Below are 23,809 nucleotides of genomic sequence, written 5' to 3'. Positions count from 1 at the left end.
GTGAGAAGCTGTTGTTGATCTCCAATACCAATAATGGCCACACCCACAGCTCAGAAAAGGCTTCTGAACAAGCCCTCTTCTGTTATGTGAATATTTATTGGTGCTCCATTAGTACAAAAGCACACCTCCAGAAGAAAAGGTCTTCATTAGAGTCCCATTCTGCCCCACTACCCTCAGTCCTGTCAGCTGGCTGTGGGTAGCAAATGTCACCCTGTGGGCTTGAAACTTGGAAACATTTGGTCTCACTATGCCATAAGCAAAAACTATGATCATCTCAGCCCCAGAATAAATCCTGCATGATTACCTTGTACAACTACAAGCTAATATTCTTATCAACTGTTTTAGCAAAGTGCTTTGGTCTGTTCTCTTTTTGGGGGAAAAAAAAAATCTACCGAATTACCCTTTCAAACAAACATGTGTTAGGTGAGATCAAACCTTTCTTCAGTCTGACATTGACTTTTTTTACCCTACTTATACAACTGTAAGTAAAAGAATTTTTCCCATTCACACATCAAGAAACATGAGAAAGAGGATACTCCAGTTATTGACTGGCATGCCAAAGCAGAAAATGCAACAGCAGTGGAAGGCTAAAAGTTACTGATACATTGACATTAAGAAAATAATAGAGAAAAACAGAGAGCATGACTGTTTCTTTAATGTTTAAAAAAGAAAATAAAAAAAGGATGCAATCCGACTAAATATCCTACTAAACATTTACCATGATCTCCAAAAGGGAGTAAAAAAGTAGTTTTTGGGGTACTTACTGAACTGCAATTAGTTTTATTACTCTCTATATTGTCCAGACTGCACTGTCCATACCCTGAAACTTAAAAAATAGTGGTTTGTGTTCCTGAAAAATCTACTTTGAAAGATCAAGAAGGCTCCTTCAGTCTACTGCATTCTTCGAAGAACACCTTAATTAAAAGTTGCTCTGTTTAACAATTGTTACGGGTTTAGCCAGGTGGGCCTCAACTTAGGTTCTAAAGTCCAGCTAGGCCTAGGATTGTCAGCTGATTTAAACTGGGCTGGGCTAGCTAACAGCTGACTTCTTCTAGTCAATAATCTTGTATTCCATACCATACTACATCATCTCAAAGGGTGTAAAATCCAGTGTGTGGGAGTGGCTTGGTTAGTTCCATCATGGCTGCACTAAGAGGAGGACATCTAGCAGCTCCTCTACTATGCTGGGCCCTGCTTCTGTTGCCTCTGCTTGCATTTTGTTTGCCTTCAGGGAAGTAGAGATATTTTGTTGTTATACTTTCTCTTTCTTCCTGAGTGTCTTTTGGAGTGCTTATGAATTTAGAGTAATGGGCTTTGTATTAATTGGGGAGTGGGAAGTTATTCCTTCTTATATATATGTAACTTGTGTAAGTGTGTGTTATATTGTAGTTTCCTCTTAATTTTCTCTTTTCTGTATAAATACATGTAGTTAGTTTCAGCATAAACCTGTTTTGGAAGTTTCCTTTCCTCTCTCCCTCCTCTCTTCCCTTGGCTGGTTGGGGGGGGGAGGAACCCTTTTCACCCTGTCCTGGACAGCTGGCGTTTTGCCAGCTCAACCCAGGACAACAATACACAAAAGGGTGAAAATGAATACAGCCTGAAACAGTATTTTGGACCTACAGCACAGTCAGATTTTCAACTAACATCCTATTATGCCTAATCAATATAGACAAAATAACAGAAAGGATAAAATGCCAGACTATGCTAAGTTATGATTATGTTGCCTTTCATGTAAGAGCACTATCTCTAATATAACTAGAATACAGAGAATTTTTCATTATTTACTACCTCCATTGATAGAAAATCTTGATAGTGAAACAAGATTTGCCATGTTGGCTCAGACTCAATCTTTCAGCAATTCCAGCAGTCCACCTTCAACAACTGTTTCAAACAAGATGCAAGGAATTTTATCAACCACACAAAGGTCCAAGATGAAGGCCTGGATCAACCCTACTGGCTGCAGAGGCAGAACATCAGCTCAATGGACAGCAGTTCCCTGCAAAATCCTACTAAGGTCAACTAGGATTAAGAGCAGGTTTTTCCACAGTCAGACATGCACTTTGCTCTTCTGTCTCCTTTAATGAGAGAATGAATGCCCTGAATCTCACATAGATCAAAACGGGAAAAGTCAAAGCCGTGAACTTGACACCTTGAGTCAGATCCTTCCAGCAAAACTTGTGGGGGCAGCGACACAGACTATGCTGCAGATCCATAGGCTGACAACAGACTTTCAGTCCACTCACTCCGTGATCTAGATCATCCATTTTGAGAGCAATCACACAGCACCTACAGGATGGGCAAGGGCTCAGACCCAGCAAGCACAGATTTAGGAAGGGCAGGTGCTGTCTGACCAACCTGATGATCAGGTGACCCACCTGGTGGATGAGGGTAAGGCTGTGGATGTGGTCTGTCTAGACTTCAGCAAGGCCTTTGACACTGTCTCCCATAATATACTCCTGGAAAAGCTGGTAGCCCATGGCTTGGATGGGGCACTCTGTGCTGGGTTAGGAGCTGGAGGGCTGAGCCCAGAGAGTGCTGGTGAATGGGGCTGTGTCCAGCTGACCGGCTGTCACCAGTGGTGTTCCCCAGGGGTCTGTGTTGGGTCCAGTCCTGTTTAATGTCTTTATTGATGGTTTAGATGAGGGGACTGAGTTCATCATTAGCAAGTTTGCAGATGACACCAAGTTGGGAGGGAGTGTCGACCTACTGGAAGGAAGGAGGACTCTGCAGAGGGGTCTGGATAGGCTGGAGAGATGGGCTGATTCCAACGGGATGAAGTTCACTAAGGCCAAGTGTTGGGTCCTGCACTTTGGCCACAACAACCCGTTGCAACGCTACAGGCTGGGCACAGAGTGGCTGGAGAGCAGCCAGGCAGAAAGGGACCTGGGGGTTTAGACTGACTGGAGGCTGAAGATGAGCCAGCAGTGTACCCAGGTGGCCAAGAAGGCCAATGGGATCCTGTCCTGTATCAAAAATAGCATGGCCAACAGGACCAGGGCAGTGATCCTTCCCCTGTACTCAGTGCTGGTGAGGCCACACCTTGAGTACTGTGTTCAGTTCTGGGGAAAAGATGCCAGAAGTGATGCCAGTATCTAATATGAACCCTTGCCTCCCACTGATATTACCTCCCCATCAAAAACATACTCAGCAGGTGCTAATTTGTCAGCTCCATAAAGAAGTTGTATTGCCCCTCTCAGTCTACTTCTTAAGTCCATGTTCCCTTCACAAGCTGATATAAAATGTCCCACTCTCCCACTCACCAGAACCTTGATTACCAAGGACAAAAATATTAAGTTTAGCCTTAAAAATCTAGACACTCTCTGAAGCCCACCTGAGGATTCTGAGCAAGTGGGTGACCTCAACAAGAGTAAAGTTTTCCACAAGAAAAGGAAATCAGCTACCGGAAGATACAATAGATGTATTTGTGCAGTGTGGAAATCCCCAAATGCAACCTTTCAGTGATATTTAGTAGCTTTCTTTCTCTTTGCTTTCCTGCTCACAAATCCCACTTACTTACAGATAAATATGTAAGCCACAAAATTCCTTCTTGACCCTTCCCCACTAGGAACTTCAGCAAACTCAATTAATCTAAAAACCTAATTTTACCTCTTTAATGTATTTCAATACTTTTTATAGAAAACTGCGATTTAGGCCACTTAGTTCTTTGTGCAAATTAAGACTATTTGTCTATATTCACAACTGAAATACAAACAGCATTCTTCTTAACAAGATATTGTTTTAATTTCACTTGTTACCACAGTATTTCTATTTCTTCATTACTTCTTCTATGAGTACACAAATACACACACCTAGAGATGTGAGCATTTGTAGCACACACATCTTTTAACAAAAAAGGAAAAAGCACAGCGCTGCCTCACTTTGCAGAACAGCTTTTATCAAGTTGAACACAGCACAGCATCACAGAAAATGATGAGTCTTGCTATAAGGCAGTTTCAAGTCCAACCCTCTCAGCCCCCTCCATCGTTTTACCAACAGAAACAGCTTAGAAATGGTTTTTACCCCAATATAACCTTTACCCTCTCTGCAAGAAATCTGCTGGGTACATTGTGGCGAAGTTTCCTGTGCACAGGATGATTTCTCATGACCTGGGATTCTTGCACTGCCAATACACACACAGAAAAGCCCATATTTTCTGTTGACAAGTTTGGATCGAAAAGACATTTGTAAATTTGATGGTATTTTGAACACCCTCCTAATGTCTGCCTCTTCTAAAGCAATCTTTCATCATAACCATGAAGCTAACAATGCAGAAACAGCACTGCTTTAACTGGAAAAAACAAAAAGCTTAACCCTCTCTCTAGAGATGCTACTCCTGCGGCAGCAAAGGACGAGGCAGGGGAATAAAGGCAGGAAAAACAAAACAAACAAAAAACCCCAAACCCTAACATCTTATGACCTAAAATGAAGATGAACCAGACACACTTAACGTTTGCTAAAGATTTCATACACATACTGTTGATTACAATGGATGGCAGCAAAATATTTTCAAACATACAGGCAGTGAGAGGGGGATCACAGACAACACAGAGGGATAAAAGCACTGAAACAAGATCTGTAATCAGAAGTTTCGGTCAAGTTTGAATTACCACAAAAGGTCTAGGGAACTACCTGATCTATCTGCCAATAATACTCATCCATTTCACAGATTAACAGAGCACTAATTAAAGCCAGTGTATTCTGATCAAAACAATCCAGGACTCACAGTGCTATTGTTAGCCTTGTCCTCTGTGTATGTGAGGGAATCTATCCATCTGCTCTGAAACCACTGAGCTTCACCCTTGCAACTGGACTGCACCTCAAGGTCACAGTCTAAACTTTACTTTCCTGCACTACATTTTCCCCCATGGAAGGAATGATCCATTAGGACACAGGTACTCAAAAAAACCCCTCCTAAGCACTCTTTATTTTCATATTGCATTGTTCTGACTTGCTGTGATTCCTACTCTTACGGTTTTAAACATTCATGTCAATTAAAAATATACAATAATGTCCAAGGACAAAACAGAAATTCTTTTTCTAACATATGTGTCTTCAATCAGACATAACCAATTGACTCAGGAATTGAAAGAGTGTCAAGTATTTAGAAAATTAAAAATAAATGTTAGTGTGGGAGTAGTATTTCACAAAGGTTATTACTAAGATTTAGGCAGCATAGAAAAATTGGAATCATCTTATGCTACCAATGCAAATGTGTCGATGCGTATTTTTCCATCAACATTTGTTTTGTACTCCTGAACTGTGTTTTCTGCAGGTTTCTTGATCCATATATCTTGTTTTTTCTTACACACTGCATGCCTGGACTATGCCTAATCGCCATGATACTGGATGTCTTTTCAAATGAAGTTTTGGTGGTGGTGGTGGTGGTGGGTTTTGGTTTTTTTTTGTTCCAGATATCTGATTCCTTTGTGCTGCTTTCATTTCTTCTTCCTGGAAAATAAAATTATTTGTTCACCCTGACCTTTCTAAATCAATGGGAGAGAGGTTTGCTGCAGGCCAAGATCCTGACTGCATTGCTCTTTCCTACATTTTTAAACAAGTGGTGGGATGCTGGCAGTTTGGAAGCATAAGCAAGTAACTCCAAACAGGCCAACAACAGTCTATGCCTCCCACCACTGTTCCCATTTCAACGCCTCAGTGGGACAGCTGGCCCTGTGAAAGGAATCTTTTTTAATGCCAATCCGACCCTGTGGGTTAACAGTAACATCACCCTGTAAGACACAATGGAAGGGGTGTGCTGCTTCAGGGTCTGACCAATTTATCAGAATATTGTCTGTGACAAGTTACAGAAGGCCTGTCACTAGTGGTGTCCCCCAAGGTTAAATACTGGGCCCAGTATTGTTTAACTTCATCAATGACCTGGATGAAGGGGCAGATGCCTCCTCAGCAAGTTCACTGACAATACAAAGACGGGAGCAGTGTTCAGTACCCCAGAGGGCTGTGCAACCCTCAGAAGGACCTCGACAGGTTGGAGGGATGGCTAGAGGAAAACTGTCTGAAGTTCATCAAAGGCAAGTGCAGGGTCCTGCACCTGGGGAAGAATAACCCCATGCACAGGCTGGGGGCTGACCTGCTGGAAAGCAGCTCTGCAGAGAAGGTCCAGAGGGACAACAAGCCATGCATGAGCCAGCAGTGTGGCCTTGGCGACAAGAAGGCCAAAGGCATCCTGGGTGCATCAGGGAGAGCATTGCCAGCAGGACGAGGGAGGTAATCCTGTCCCTCTGCTCAGACCTGGTAAGGCCACATCTGGAGTGCTGTGTCCATGTCTGGCCTCCTCAGTACAAGAGAGACATGGATCTCTTTGAGCAGGCCCAGGAGGGCTATGAAGATAATTAGGGGATGGGAGCAGCCCTCACAGGAAGGGCTGGGAGAGCTGGGCCTGTTCAGCCTTGAGAGGAGGTGACTGAGAGGGGACTTCATCAATGTCTGTAGGTGCCTAAAAGGAGGGAGACAAGGGGACCCAGCCACGGTCATCTTGGTGGTGCCGAGCAACAGGATGAGAGGCAATGGGCACAAACTGATGCACAGGAAGTTCCACCCAAATATGAGGAAGATCTTTACTGTGCAGGTGACCAAGCACTGGAACAGATTGCCCAGAGAGGTTGTGGCGTCTCCCTCACTGGAGATATTCCAGAACTGTCTGGATGCAATTCTGTGAAATGTAGTCTAGGATGGCCCTGCTTGAGCAAGGAGGTGGGACCAGAGGACCCACTGCGGTCCCTTCCAACCTGACACATCCTGCGATTCTGTGATTAACTTGTAGCAGAGCTACTGAAACCCAATCATGTAGGAGCCATTAGATATACTGATGGCCAATGATCATTCTAAAACTTACTGGAAAAATATATGGAATATATTGAAACTGGCCATATTTGACTGCTGGATTAAAAAAACGTAAATCAGTAGCACAAACCTGGAATAAATAAATGACCTACAAAGAAGACAAACCAGAAGTTGCTTGTGTGTATTTGAAGTGTCATAAGAAGAAATCAGACCAAATGTCACCAACATTTCTATGAATTTGATTACAAATCATTGTGATCATTACATCTGATGTAAGATCAGCAGCTTTTTATTAGAACACTATATCTGAAGAATTGTCCTCTACTTGTGAAAATTCCCCTGAAGTTTCCAAGTTTTGACTATCAGCCTTACCAAAATACTTCATTGAGGTGTGATTTAACAAAGGAGCTATTATAGGAAATAAATGTCATGTAGTGGATATTACAACATTAGCTCGGGGACGAAAAAGACAAAGGCAAAGTTTGGTAAGAGAACTAAAGTTATATTTCTGCTACTCTGACTGGTTTCATGGATAAAATGAGCAAACAAATGAACACTCATGGACAAATAAAAATGTTGTACTTATTTAAAACACTCATGTCTCTTCAATCCAACATATTACAGGTTAAAGTGGTCTGTTCAGACAGAGAAGGTAGAAAGTACTTGTGTAGCTGCAGTTATGTGTTATGTAACACTTTGTTCTGCTACAATATTCCTTTCTCCCCCTCTCAACTACAATATTCTTTTCTCTCCCTCTCGTCTACTAACAGACCACAAGTAATAAATATTTCAGTCAAAAATTCCAAGAATTCGAAGAAAATTAAGACTCTTACAAGGCATGACCATGGATTTTAATTTTCAAATAATTCTGACCACAATCTACTGGTTTGTTTTCCTCAACTAGTACTGATCAATCTTTAGAACTGACATAGTTCAGTGGGCTTCAAAAGTTTTTCTTGAAACATAATGACTGCAGTAGGGATGATAGCAACAATCACAAAAAAAAAGATATAAATCCTACGCAAAGACAAAGGACATATATTTAGTGCTGAGTTTCTTGTAGCACTCAGTGCTCAAAATAAGAACTCAAATGTCAGAGTTTTGTCAATTCTCCAAGCACTAACATGCCTTATAAAACTGGTGTGTTACTACAGGCCACGTTTATCTGAACCTCACTTTTTTTAAAAGCAAATTTTGCATGGATACAGAAAAGCCTGAAAATGTGAAGGATGCATCCCAAAATAAATTCCTTTCTTAAAGTTCATGACTAACTCCCTCATGACTGATGTATTTGACTCCCAATTTTTGCATGCTAAGGCAAGCAACAGTGACACCAACTTTTGCTAATTCCTCTTGCCTCCCACCATACCTTATCAGAAATTCATAAGCATGCTGCCTACCTCAGCAGTCAAACCCCCACAGCAAGGCAGCAGAGATGATGTTTCTGCCCACAGCCACCTGTCTTGATCTTCTGACCTTGATGAGAACAGGTAGCTGCATTTCAGCCACACAGGTTTGCAGTCCCGCATCTCATCAAAGCCACTTTCAGCAACAGGTTAAACTAAGATACTGAATTGCATCTCAGTGTGGGCAAAGGTTCCTACATCTGCTGTCTCTGCTAAAGAGAGCAAAAGGGTGGGACCAAAAACTGAATATAGAGACTGGGTCAGAGCAAAAGCTTACTCAAGCCTGGAGTTCCCTCTGAGAGCAGGCAATGCAAGAGACTGAGAAAAACAGTATAATGAGCAGTACCAGTGTTCTGTGAGGCACCTCCATGTTTGCACTCCCAGATTCAGCAGACAAGCACTCTGAGAACTTTCTGAACTGGGCATCACACCCAGACCTCTGTAATTAAGGTCTGGAGGTAACACAACAGACAGTGTGCTACCCGAGTCCACAGCTGGCCCTTGTAACACTTACCCTGTAGCCCAGTAATGCCACACTGATCCATCACTGGTGACTGGCCACAGCCTTGTAGAGGGGTTTGCAAACCCTGAGCACTCAGGCTTTTTAGGTTTGCTTTTTTGAACTTTTGTTGACTGCCTGCAACTTTTCTCCAGCATGCAATTAAGCTTGGTTTAGCTGTGACAATATTTTTTCCAGCTGCACAGATGTCTGTGGCGAATTGGTTTTTACTTTTATCTTTGCATGGTACCATCATGACTTTACAAGTCAACACAATGTAGTGTAGAAAAATAGAGGCCTGTTGTGATACCCTTCAGACATGGAGACATAGGATGGAGTAGAAGTATGGGATAAGACAGAGACAGGGTACAGAGTTGGCACTTGGAAAACACTGTGGCTATAGCTCATCCATGGTCACTTAAAGAACTGCAGACTTGAGACTGGACAAAACTGCTTTTAGGGTGACTAAGTATGTACGTAAGGTAACACAGAGTAAATCTGAATGTAACAGGGAGCTGCAGACCATGAAGAAACAGCCAAGTTTAAAAGCTTGTTAGCAAACATAAAAATTACCCCAAGAGGATCCTACAATGAAGAAGAAGAAACTATCAATATGAATATCATATTCCTCAGATATTTGGTTCCTTCAGTATCTGAAGTCCTTTGGACACTGACAACTGCTGGAACAGTTCTACATCCCCCCAGTCAGAATGAAACAAACTTATGATCAAGAGAAGGAGGAAAAGGGTGAGTTGAGCATTACAGCACGATAAAGTGGTACACACTTAGTGTGTTCAATGAATTTCATTGCCTTGCTATTTATTGAGACTTTCCCCTGTACAGAAGCATTATTTCTTTACCAGTAATTATGAGATTGGGCCAAGTTATGAGATTGGGCCAAGTACTGATTCCTGGATTAGCCTGTAATGACTTTAATTACAGTAATAACCGCTACTTGTCTTTAGATATAACATGTGTTTCATCTTCACACACAAAAAAGTCTTTGAGTGTAACAGCACAGATGTGGAATTCGGTGCCATTCCTCACTGTTTACATGTACCAGCAGATGCTGTTTTCCTGTTTTATAATTTTTTCAATAGTTAAGAGCAATAATTTTACTGTTTCCAGCCTTTTCAGGTCCTGAAGATCTCATCCTTACAGCTTCATTTACAGAGTTTTCATAGACCAAAGATGCAAGAATGAGAGCTAGCCATAACACTGTCAGGACAGTTTGTGATCATCAGGATAACATCCGTGTTCCAAGCACAATATATTTGCTTACACTGATAAAGTAACATGATTGTCTGCACACAGTGGTATCACTGTGAATCACAGACATCACTGTAATACATCTTGGTCAAATAGTTTTTTTGAAACAGCAAATGTCACGAAACTAAACTTTCTAACTGTTTAGAGGTGAAATAAGATAGAACTGTGAAAAAACTAAATGGGACATTATTAAACTCTGTTATCAATAGTTTTCACTCTTTTCTAATACGAAAACTCCCTGAAAATATTACAGTGGAAGAACCCTTTGGTATAAGCTAATTTAAAGTTACTGATCATAGGTTGCCTTCCTCAATCACTTCCCACCAACTTTATTTGCATAGTTCATGGACAATTTAAAACCACCAACTTAAGCATTCTAAGAACTAAACAACTGTTTCCATCTGCTCAGAATGATAAGAAATATTCATCTAACATTCTAAATTTTTCCATGTTTGGTCTCAGTTTAGAAGCAAATTTGTATTCGGAAAGTGTGAGCAAATGCCTTTCTGTATATTTTCCAGTTCTGAAAAGGGAAAGTCTATTAATAACTTTTTAATGCAATTAAGAAAGAAAAAAAAAGAAAGCAATATTTTTTCAACAAAGAAAATAAAAACAAACTGTAACTAAAACTCTACAGGGCAAATAGTTCCTTATGAAGTATATAGCTACAAAACCCCAAAACAAGCCATCTGCTAAACCAAATAAAAGTGAGTTAGAAAAAAAATCAGTCTGGCATTACCTATGGGGAACAAAGCCAGGGACCACTGATTGAAATGCAGGAGAGTAACACCCAACCCAAACCTGGCAGACCTTTTAATTCCGAAGCAAAAGCAGTGTCAAACCCCTATGAAAATCTTGGTTACTAAAGGGTGATGCATAAAAACTGGTATTAGCAGCATTCAACAAGCACTTTGTTAATTCTTCCATTCTGAACCTCTCTGTGCATAAGTATCTTAGAAGGGATGGCCTGTGGTAAAACAGACCCAGATTCTATGGAGAACTCCACGTGCAATGAGCTACCAAATCACATCCTCACCCTGCCTATGAAATTATCTGAGTTCTAGAGAACCTCAGATAGGCAGCTTCAATTCACAATAAAGACTGTGAAAACCACAAAAGTACTACTCTCTACAAGTTCTAATATGCCCTGAGCCCCACAAGCAGTTCAGCTAATTTGAATGATTGGTACTATGAACTCCAATCTTACACATGGATGAGTGTCTTCAGAGATCCAGAGGGGTGAGAAGGTATACACAACTTTGACTACACAGTCAGGTAGAAGATGCAGAAGTTAACATGTCTATTAACATTTCCATTTTCAAAATATGACCACTGTGCAAGTCGACAGTTTTGCTTCCAGTTAAACTGGCTCAACAGCAAATGTCATGAAACTGCAGCCCCACCTGTCTTTGATAACTGCAGATAAAATTGCATTGCCTGGGAGTGGACAACAGCAGCATCCAAATAACAAGTGCTAAAACATTTTCTGTTTTTGTCCCCAGTGACACCTCTCAGGTCACTCCTGCTTAAGTGAGAATAGAATTTGCAAACATTTATCCAAATGGTTTTCCTAATGTGTTCTGTCTTGTTATAGTAGGACTCTTTAACCTGCCAAGATTACAACTCAGACTGTAGGATTCAATGGTGCAAAATATACTGTGATTTTTTCCTCAGGTCTGGGAAAGCAGTGACGATGTGGTAATTGCTGTGTCTGTTTTCCAGGTACTTCTACAACTAAGATCCTTTCAACTCTTATGTTCAGATTTTCCTTTTTTAACACTTATATGGGAGCTGACCTCAGGACAAAAGAGACCTTACTCCTTTTGAGCTATGTGACTGAAAAGCCGAAACATAAAGTTACAATATGCCAGTGCCATCTCTGTAGTGAGGGATGTATCTGGACATAGAAGAGACCCTTCCTTCTTTAAGGCTGCTATTTAGTGTATTGATTTTGTCTAGTCTAATGAAAGATGTTTTGTAATAGATGTCCAGCACTTATTGGTACTTACTGGTGCTCCTGGGGAAGGGAAAAAAAGACAGTTTTTAAACAAAATCCACAAGGTGACTGGAGCTGTGCTGGGAAAATTACGAACTGCTTTAAGGTTTGAAGAAAAACCATGAGAAATTTTTGCCTGCACTTGGCTCTGCCCTTCACTGTATAGCAAGATATCCAAGCCCCCCATTACAGACAAGCTCTCTGGAGCTCGGCCAAGTACAGCTCCATAAAGCTGAATAAATATCAACAAACACAAATGGCAAAATAAAATCAAGACCACTCATTCTCAGTGTTCTGGGTATCTGTTTTGTCCATGGGTGCCTATAACCACTGCCGTCTCCAAATGACTTTTGCTCCCAGCAGTGCCTTCTTGAAAAATCAGTCCTCAAGAACTTTCTCTTTTTTGTCTTCTGCCATGTCAAATACTATCTGAAAGCATTGCTCTCCCAGCTTTCATTCTCAAAGAAATAAAAGACTTTGTGTTGAAGGAGTGACTTTGCAACTATTACTTAACCCATCAAAGCAAATGGGTAAACACATATAACCCATTGTTTGAGGATAAAATGCACCAACAGGCACCACACAAAACAATGCTGGTTTGTCATACTGTGAATTCAAAATAGAAAAGACTTTTCTTGTTATAGTGTATGGTTTTCAAAGCTGATTCATTGAGAAATACTAGGGAAATAAACCAGAAAATATTAAAGTTTGTAATTCAGAAACTAAATGCTACTTTTCAAGCTACTGTAAGTGCCACTGGTCTGAAATGTTTATAAAAGACTTTTTTCCAGAATTTGTCTTCAATAGTCATTTAAGTATGCAAAGCAGCAAAGAGCTCATCTGTTTGAGTGCAACAGCTGACCTAGAATATTTTATATTATCTCTGCTAAAAATGTTAAATCTCCCTACTCTAATTTCTTTTTTTACCTAGTTTCTAGTTTCTACAGCCTATGAACTACAAAACAGTAGCAAATAAAAACAGCAATAACTTTTTTGTTTCACTAAAAAGGGAAACATCAAAATTACAATACTGATAAATAACTGGAATTCTGTGCCAAGCTGAAACCTTTCTAGACTGGCATGTGAAAATACTCATAGCTCTTCTGCTAAAATGTTCCAAAAAGATCATGAAAAAATGTCAGAGAACCAAACTAAACTATTTATATATATACACAATTAGAAAGCAAAAAATTTCTTTCCCAGTAACAGTGGATAGGAGGAGGCTTTTGCTGCAGAATATGGTGCTGAGTCAAACAGAATGGAATCTGATTCTTTACCATCTTTTCTGTATTCCCATTTTCAACAGATTATTACCATGACATTTCAATCACTAATTTGACATGCTTTCAAATTTGGTTTTTACCAGTTTTCCTTCCTAAAGGTGTTACTTTATTTCTATAAGGAAAGTATTAATTTTTTTCCTTTTCTAAAGGTTACTAATTGTTCATAGTGGAATCACAGAGTTCTGGTGTTAACCTGGGCTCGTGCATTAAAAAACCCCCAACAGAATACATGGAGCGTCCCAGTTACTTAAGAAATCCATCTGTTGAAAAACATTTCAGGAGTGTTTTCCTTTAGTTTTTGTGCCAGTTTAGCTAAGGTAAAGCATTCCCCTCTCTCTAGACTGAAGAATAAAAATCTTTACTCTGTACCTCAAAACAAAATGAAAACTCTTTAAAAAGAAAAATCAAAGGTAGCTCACCTTGGCTGCTCTCCCTCCCACCACCCATAAAAACCATAGCTGATGCCTTAAGGTTTACCTTCTAAAGTCTGGTCTTGTTCACCTGCTGCTAACAGTCTTCACTGAACACTAAGAGACCTGTCATGCTTATTAAATGGAGTCTGGGTCACCTTATGAGATGGCATTAACAAATGTAAAGTGCCACCTGAATAACAAGAAAAAAACCTCAAGGTGGAGATCTACAAGTTTCTGGAACAAAAATCCCTAATGAAGCAGTGAAAATTATGGAGTTATTGGAATAGGTTGGAAAAGACCACCAAGATCATTGAGTTCAACCATTAACCTAGCACTGCCAAGTCCACCACTAGACCATGTCCCCAAGGGCCACACCTACACATCTTTTGAATACCCCAAGGGATGGTGAACCAGCTACTTCCCTGGGTAGCCTGTTCCAGTGATTGACAACCCTTCCAGTATGAATATTTTACTAATATCCAATTCAAATCTCCCCTGGCACAGCTTCAGGCTTTGTCCTCTTGTCCCATCACTGGTTGCCCGGGAGAAGAGATTGACTGCCACCTGGCTACACCTCCTTCCAGGTGGTTGTGGACAATAAGAAGGTACCCCCTGAGCATCCTTTCCTCCAGGCTAAACAACCCCACCTCTCTCAGCCACTCCTCAAGGAGGCACTTTTCAAGGAAGCACTTGTACTCCAAACTCTTCACCAGCTCTGCTGCCCTTCTCTGGACGCACTCCAGCACCATGATGTCTTTCCTTGGATTGAGGGGCCCAAACCCTAAAACAGGATTTTGAGGTGCAGCCCAGCCAATCCAAAGTAGAGAGGGACAATCAGTGCCCTGGTCCTTCTGGCCACACTATTTCTGGCACAGACCAGGATGCCATTGGCCTTCTTGCCCACGTGGGCACTCTGCTGGCTCACATTCAGCTGCTGCCCACCAGCACTGCCAGGTCCTTTCCGCTGGGCAGCTTTCCAGCCACTCTTCCCCACACCCATAGCTCTGCATGGAGTTGTTGTGATCCAAGTGCAGGACCCAGCACTTCACCTTGTTGAACCTCACACAGTTGGCCTTGGCCCATCAATCCCTCTGTGCCAAGAAGCTTCCAGGACGCTGTACCAAACCTGTAGATTTACACAGCTGGAGTTTCCTCCGTGTAACTGTTTTTCTCTACACCTCCACTTCGGATGTTTGACAATATTTATCTGCTCCCTGGGACAGCTCAAAAAAACACCTTATCACAAATTACAGCAGATCCTGACTAAAGGAAATTCCCCAACGTGACCATGCACAACCACAGTGAAAATGCCTCCATTTAGAAGCACCAGATCAATGTTCAAAAGTCCATTAAAAATAGCTTGGTGTTAAAAGCAGAGCAGCACTTTTTTATTCTTTTTCTTTGTTTACTCACGTTAAAATGGGCAAAAGTCAACAAAGTGCAATTTCAGACAGTTTATTTTTAAGTTGTTTTCCAAGAGAGTAAGGTTTCATAAGGGCCTGGGTCACAATACATCTTTCAGACTATCTTTGTGTTCTAAACATTTCTGGGGTTAAAATTTAGCAGGAACTACAGTAAGTATTGTGCTTTTTTAACATGGAAATTACAGAAACATCTTGAACATATATATTCTTCAATAGATATAGTTTTGTTTCAAAGCAAAATCAACATAAACACATTTAAAGAATAAATTATCTCTGTCATGCTTACCTACAAACCTCCAAAATACCTTGGGTTCCATTTACCTTTATTTTTATAGCATATATTCCTCCAAACAGAAACATACTGTTAGAATTATTATGACAGAATATGTAAGTAAGTTGGAACAACCTTCTCTCTTGTACTGCACACAAGATAGAGTTCACATAGATCCTAATTTATTGTACAAAAATACTTGAGTTTTTTATTACTGTTTAAGAAACTGTGTGAACAAACCTTGAGGACAGTGTTTACCTTGACTAAACACCAGGCTATGAAAAGGTTAAGCAAGGCACACTCTTTGGATGGGATTCACTTCACTAAACTGTACTGAAGCTAAGCCAAAGAGGCAACTAGATAGAACTGAGTAGGGAGGGATAGGAGTCTTCAGAAGGTGATTTTTTCTGACTTTCACACAGCTATCTTAAGAGACTATGAAACATTTGCATTCCAACATCTCATGTTTAGTAATGATCTACAGCAGCAGAATGTGCTGATTTCACCCTCCACCAACCCCCCGTACGCCTGCCCCATACACACACACAAGGAATCTCTGAAACAAAGGTTTGCTAGAAATTCCTCTATTTCTTTTTCTTCCCCAAGAGGACTGTGACATTTTTCCTGAAATTTAGAGGTGGAAATCCCTCAGACCTTATGATCTCCAGCAATGCCTTCAAATGATGTTCTTATGGCTTTTCTGGGCATCATTATAAATGACAGCTATGCAGGACTGCAATGCTCCAAGTGTTGTCTCTAGGGAAGAGACTTACACAAATTTTCAAATTAAAACCCCAGTTTACTAGCCAGAAAAACATGACTTGGGGCTAAATAAAACCTAGAATACAGAAAAAAAGCCATGCCTAAACTGGGACAGATTCTAAATCAAAGGGGGTTGCCCATGACTCTAATAAAAAATAAACCTGAAAAGGCCCTCACACATTTTCACACTTATCTTCTCAGTCCTCCCTTCCTCGTCATCCCTCCTCATGGACTGTCATTCAAAGCACTCTCTTTCCATCAGAACAGCCCCCTTCCCAACTATTGACAATTCAGTCCATAAATAGTGGTTTTTCTTTACCGTGGCAACTTTCCAAGTAAGGACTGTGAGATCATCATACAATTGTTTTTACCACAGGACAATAACAACTTAGCACTACTATACAATAATTAATCAGGAAGCAGGGGAAAAAAAAGAAAGAAAGAAGCCATACTACTCTCCTGTTATTCTTCTGGGCAATTAAAAACCTCAGAAACACAGGCTGAGCACTTATTAATACACCAATAACTAAAGAACTAAACACAGTGCTGCCAGAAGTACATTAAAAAGGTTTCTTGCAGTGGCATGTTCCTCCTGCTCTTTTATGACAATTTCTGGTAAAGATCAACCTGATCAATATCTTAATAGTTGATGAAGCCACTCAGAGCAACTCAAGATTTGCAAGAAAGCAGAAAGCACATTACTCACCCTTGCTCAAAGGATTCAGCTCCTTTTCAAACCTGTTGTTGGGACAAATCAGCACTCAAAGGGCAGCTCTTCACTAACACAGAGTTACAAGTTTCAGCACTTGTCAAACGAAGGAGGTATCTGGGGCAAGGGCTGTCACTGACTGTAAGTGCTGCACCCGTCATTTGTCACTACAGGCACTACAGGCACATCAGGAGTCTATGACCACAATTTTCACTTCAGAGCAAGCTTTTCTCTCAGTGGTCATGAGTTTGCTGTCCTGCAGTCAGCTTCTAAATGTATCTTTGTCACAGGCTGAACTTAACATGCCTTTGTCCAGCCCTACACATTCACTCAAAGCCTGATTTATCACACAGCTTTCCCTGTGCAATGCAGGGAAACAGCAGGCCAATACAGCAGACAGCAAGTATCACACTCTACAGGAGTGATCAAAAAGCACAAGCTGCCAAACAGCCTAAGTTCAAAGAATCCAAGCAATCATTGCCCCTCATAAATCTTTAAGCTCATCCTTAACTGTACATCAAGCATTTTTTTCTACTGGCTACCGTCACATATTATGCAATTATCACTATGCATTTCTATGTTGGCTAAATATTTTATCCACATGCTAGGTGCACACAGAAACTGCAGTCACTAAGAAGTGTCACACATCACCCTAAATCACATGACTGGACACTCCTGATTTGGTATAATAATCTTAGCACAATACTACACGGTCGCACATAAGCCTTCATTAGTCCTCTGATGGGCTGCAGACATGCTGCTTGTTATCTATCACCCAGCTGAGAGCAGCCACATTTCAAAGCTCCCCAGGACTCCAAAGGCAGCAATTACACTTCCCATTTTGGAAGTCTTCCTGACGTATCCAACACAGCTGCCTCAGATTTCTCTTGTAACAATCAGTCCCTTTGATTATCCCTGCAGTGTTTCATAGAACCACAGAACTACAACCCTCCAGCCATGGGCAGGGACACCTTCCATTAGACCAGGTTGCTCAGAGCCCCATCCAACCTGGCCTTGGACATTTTCAAGGATGGGGCACCCACAACTTCTCTGAGCAACTGGTTCCAGTGTCTCACCACCCTCAGAGTAAAAAATTTCTTCCTCATATCTAATGTAAATCTACTCTTTCAGTTTTCTCTGCCACTGTCACATACTGAGGTGAAGTTTCTCAGATACTACAAGAAGTGTTGCACACTTTTTCCAGATCAGGTCCCAGCCTAGATGTTCCAGCTGAGATGCCCTCCCTCACCTGGAAATACCTTTCCTGACACTCACCTGTACTCAATCCATCGTTTTCATGATGGTGTCAAACTGACAGACCAGAGACAAACTTGAACCCACTTACCCTCACACAGGCCTTTCTCCTTCAAAGTCTTCCACAGCAGAACTCCCTAGGAAAAGTTGTTGCATTACATCCTAAGCTGAGGAAGTACCATTCAGTTCCAGGCATTCAGCACTGATGCCACAGTCAGGCACCCCAGGCTCTGGTAACAGTCAAGCACAAGCTGGGTGCCCAATTAAAAATCTGCCTCTTTTCCACTGATTACATAAGAGCTTAGACTGCTAATTTTGAAACCAAGGTTAAACTTGGGAAGTGAATTCATGGCAATGTGTGGCCTGACACTTTTCTGGGTTGAATTTCATCCCTTTAGTATTACCTAATTGTAAAATTGATTGTATAGCCATCCATCTAAAACTGCATACTGGAAATTAATGTCCTCCTCCCATCAGCAAGTTTCAACAGCCTGTTCTGAATACAGCATGACATTATATCAACTCCAGAAAAAAAACCCCAAACCAAAAATGCCTCCACAAAACTAAACAAGTCAACTCCCAAAGAATAATTAATTGCATATATCTACCTCCTGCTGTCTATCGTGTGCCAGTTCTTTGTGTGTATTTACAGTTTTTACACCAACCTAATTTTCCTCCACCTTGAACAGTGATTTTGATGCAGCGCTATGTTAAATGGTTCAGTAGAATCCAGAGAGACCAGATCTAGCACATTTCTTTTTCCAGAAAACCTACTTTCTTATTAAAAAAAGATACTAGGTCAGTCTGACATGACCTGTCTTAGCAAAATAGATCACGTTTCATCCTTCCTCCACTTAACTCTCATGTCTTTAATTATTCATTCCTTCAAATTTTTTTCTAAGGTTATTAGGGTCAAATTAAGAAGCCTAAAGTTACCTAGATCACATTTGCCATATATATAACATTCAATAGTATCAAGTAATAAAAATCCTCTAAAAAATCTTAGTAATAGATGCATATTTTAATTATGCATTAAAAAAGGTACCTTTAGGAAAATTCCAATTTGGGAACTCCCAATAGAGCAACTTTAAAAGTCACTCTGACAGCCAGAAAGTCTGATTGATTTTAAAATATGAGGGATGCGAAAACTGGATGCTTCTTCCCAGAATATAAAAAGCTATGTGAAATGATGAGTAAAACACCCAAGACTTCCTGAAAGCTTCTGCCACAATGTTCAAAAGCAACCCAATGTTCAGAACAGGAGAGCAGTTCAGATTCCCTCTCAGTATCATGGCTAAAACCTTCTACTAGAGCTATGCCCAAATTAACAGTTAGGGGGCTCCACATGAAAGGGTGGAAGGGCAGGCAGGCACTGACCTCTTCTCTCTGTGGCCGGTGACAGGACCCGAGAGAATGGCCTGAAGCGGTGCCAAGGAAGGTTTAGATTGGATATTAGGAAAAAGCTCCTCATCCAGAGGGTGGTCAGGCACTGAACAGGCTCCCCAGGGAAGTGGTCACAGCAGACACTGACAGAGTCCAAGAAGCACTTGGACAACACTCTGAGACTCACAATGTGATTCTTGGGGTTGTCCTGTGCAGGGCCAGGAGTTGGACTCGATCCTTGTGGGTCCCTTCCCACTCAGGATATTCTAGGATTTAACAAATTCTGGTTCAGCGAGGCAACTCAGCCCAGGGGCAGTGCATAAGCATGTGCATAACTATAAGCTTCAGTTGTACAGAAGAAAGCAAAAAAAATATTTCTCCTGGTGTAGACTTGAAGAATGACCTGACTTTTTGGGAGACTCAGGGTCACCGACCATTGCTCCTGACTTCACCCAGGGCTGCAGGTGCTCAGTGTCTAAAAAGGACTTCTATTAAGATGTCTGACTTCAGATTAAATATATGTATTCTAAAATTCACCCTGCCTTCCACAAAGTTAAAAAAAAATCATGCACTAAAGCTAAAAATAACCAGAAGCCTTTTCTTGTATTTGTTCTGCAGGGACTGCATGCTAGCAATGCCTCAGTCTGAGGCCCACTACACTGCAGATTTTTGTCTTTTATTAGAGCGCTTCAGGCTATTGCAGTCCAACCAGCCCTGGAGATTATACAGAGAGTTTGCAAGTGTTTGTACTGCACAGTCCAGACCTTGTGATGTGTGGAAGTCTGTATTTGGGGATCCACATGGTCACTTTATATCATCTTCCTAGCTGTATGAAAAATACCAATGGAAGTGGGAAAGTTTCCAAGAATGAAAGTAGCATGGTAGGCAGCTGGTTCTGAGGGTTGGTTTAGATGGTTCAATTCAGTGTTAATCCTCTCAGTATGTTTTAGTGAAACAATTATTACTGAAATCCTCATTATGATTCTTTGGTAGTTCATCTATGTATCTCCCAAGGACAAGCTGAGATTATTAACAATTAGGTGCTGCACATTTTGTAATTTAAACACTGTTAACAGCTCTATAATTACAATACAAACACAGGAGTAAAATTAATATGTTGTTGAATTGTATGCAAGTTTGGACAAGGTAAAATTTCAAACACTTTAAAGGGCTTAATGTAAAAGTAGCATTTAGTTCCAGAAAACCCTTAATTTGTTTTTGCATTTGCACAGAACATAATGTAGGTTACATATTTGAAAAAAGAGACGAACATCATAGTAAAATCCAAAGTAATACCCCACAGATCACTTAGTCTCTAAACACTTAAAACCTTTGAAATTCTGCCTCTGCCTTCTCCCTGAGCCTGTGCTTTCTACAGCTGTTCTCATCAGCTATGTATCATCATGTCCTATTACCCTTCTCTCTGCCTCTCTGCCTGCATTCAGGCTCTACTCAATCTCATTATGCCTTTATTTAACATATTATTCACTCTCAGTCCTTCATCTCTGCCCTCACTGCTAAAGTCATGGTTAACTCTGTAGACCAGAATGAGCACTCTGACAACCCTCTAATGGAATACAGAGCATTACAGAAAGGCCAAGTGTCACACATTATGCACTAACTGCACATGCAGTTACTGCAATTACACACACCAGTCCAGCATGGTGCAAGAATCCATCTAGCCCTAACAAGAGGATGATAAACACTATGGTCTAGGAAACAGAATCTCTGTACATTTAACACAGCTGCACAATCACACATGGCCTGCTCGGTATTTCTATTTCACAAATCAACAAGAAGGGAACAGTGAGAGGGGAAGGAACAAACTAGCAAATGCTGGGTTTGGTGAAACCCCCCCAAAAAAAACCTGCAAAAGCAGACAACAAACTTGCAATAAAAGCTAACAACAGCAATTATAAAGCAGCTTGCTGTGCTTTAGTCAGTCTTTAGTCAGTCACCTGTGCAGCTTGTCCATTCATTACCTATACCAGTATGTACTCTGTAAAGGCACATCTTCTAGAGATGTCACTCAGAGAACTGACTGAAGAGAAAGCCTTGACTGTTACTTAAAAGGAGGTCAAACCTGGTTTATACACACATAGAGGAGCCTCAATCAAAAAAAGTTAGGTGGAGCTTTACATATGAAACACTGAGTTTGTCTCTAAATGAAGAAGGCACTAAATCTAAATCACTGGAAAGAAAATATGCACCAAAATACCAAGCAAGTAGGCAAAGAGAGGTGGGTGGCATTCCTTTTTTTTTCCTCTCCTATTTTGTCTCCAGACCTACTGTAACACGAAGCTTCAAGTAAGTAGTGAGATCTGATAAAATATGGAGTGGGTTGCACAGCCAGGGCCTTATTTTAAAAACACTTAATTAGGATGGTATGCTGTCCCTGTAGGGGTGCCCCAAATGCTGTTTTTTTCCTGTATTGTTAAGGATTTCTTTGAAAGTGTGGAGACAGATCCCCCAGGGGAGAAGTCATAGCTGTCTTGGGGCAGAATGACAATTCTTTTTTACTTTCTTCAGCAAAAAGCAGCACGGAACTGGATGGAGATGCAGGATTGCCTCAGGCATATCTTTTCCAATGTAGAGAATGATTAATAGAAGAAAGAAAGATGATATGAATGTCTAGTATCACTGCAATTCCTTTTAAGTCACAATAAAGCTCACTACAGGGTCTGGCAATGCTAATTAGCTGCTGGCAACTTCATCCCTGCCTTCTTGGGATGGAGAAAGATCTGTAAGTGCATGCACAATTCCCAAGTTGTTCTCCACTGAACAGTTCAAGATGGTGAAAGGAAAAAATTACACGTAAGCCCCTACAGCATCCAGGTGTGCACTCTCTTCCATTCTGTCCCAATTAAATACCGAGTCCATGGTATTGACCATTTGCTTTCATTTCAGATGTAGGCACAATCATGGCAGAACACCTCACTAGACTTCTCAGTACTTGATTCTCAATCAGCATTAAGATACACATCTGATGTAAGACAAGCGATGCTGCAGGACAAAGTGCATCACTGGCTGACTCTGCATGCTTGATCTTACAAATGAATGTGATCTAATTTCCATTAGCAGGAACTGGGGAAAACATCTCTGAGAAGTCACTAACATGCACCATTGACTCCACTTCACCATTCATTCTTTCCTGAACTCTGTAAAAGGGCACTGAGGGCACTACATCAGAGATGTATGTATGGCCAGACTTCGCGAACGAAGATTTGGGAAGGGCTCTGCCCACGTGGGTGTGCCCTTCCAGCCTGCACAGTGGATTTTTTAGGTGAGGCACAGCATGCACAGAACTGGCCCCACCATTTAAGTCCTCAGGTCCATCTGCCATGGCCAAGTGAGCTTGGACAGTGACAGGGAAGTCCTCGGGACTGTCACAGCACTCGATACTAACCGGGGCTGATCCTGCTGAGCATCCGAGATCTGATGGGATGGGATGGCAGGGAGGCATTGAACTGCCAGGGGACAGTTCCCACTGAGACTCAAACTCAGGTCCTTGGGATTCAGAGTCCAGAGTGCTCTCCTTTACACCTCAGGACCGCCCCACATCAGAGATAAGATAGTGAGGATTCACCCTTAATTCCTGCACATGACCACACTGACCAGGAGCATCCCTTTTCACCTCCCACTGCCTCCTATTCCCAGACCAGCAAAACCTTCTGCCTCTACCAGAGGACTCATTTTATTAGTCTGATTCATACTGCCTTGAAGTTCAGGCCATATCCCACACATCATCAGCACATGTGCCCCAACTTCTCTTATTCTCTGAGATCCCAGGACCAGCTGGTCAGCTTGACATACAGATGTTCTGTGCACAGGAAGCAAGAGAAGTCCTATGACTGAACTTTGCATGGAAAGAAGCGGGCAAGAGTCTCCTCAATTCTGCTAATAGAACCATGCCAGGACATAGATCCCCCTCTCAGGGCATAGTAATGTAACCAGCCTTTGCTCCCTGCCACACCACAGCACATAAAGAAGCTCTTTCACTGTGGAGAAGTAAATACTTAACAAATGTTTGTGAAGTCCCCAACACAGTTCACTTCCTATCCTGAAGGATACTGCTCTGTGCTACAGCACTATTCATGACAACAGAGGCAGAGCTGCCTTCTTTCATCTCTGCTTCCCCAATACGTTTGAGGACGAAAATTAACAAACCACTGGTTTGTTCCTATGATAGAAAGAAGTGACTAATACTGGCCTTTCAGCAAGGGTTGTACTTCAAACTTCTCAGACCTCCAGAAACACATCACTTATTCAAATACAAACATATCATGCTGTCACAAGCCATTGACCTACCTGAGCTTGTGTGGACAGCACACCTAAATAA

General features: G+C 41.3%; 1 protein-coding gene across 19 annotated transcripts in view; it reads right to left on the bottom strand.

Moving 5' to 3' along the window:
• The window catches only part of INPP4A (inositol polyphosphate-4-phosphatase type I A), a 135,207-nt gene that overhangs the window by 54,923 nt on the left and 56,475 nt on the right, over positions 1-23,809 (bottom strand). The gene's annotated exons all lie outside the window — the stretch shown is intronic.

This window comes from Pithys albifrons, chromosome 1, assembly GCF_047495875.1.
Source record: "Pithys albifrons albifrons isolate INPA30051 chromosome 1, PitAlb_v1, whole genome shotgun sequence".
NCBI classification, from domain to species: Eukaryota; Metazoa; Chordata; class Aves; order Passeriformes; family Thamnophilidae; genus Pithys; species Pithys albifrons.
This window is presented reverse-complemented; position numbering and strand designations above follow the sequence as displayed.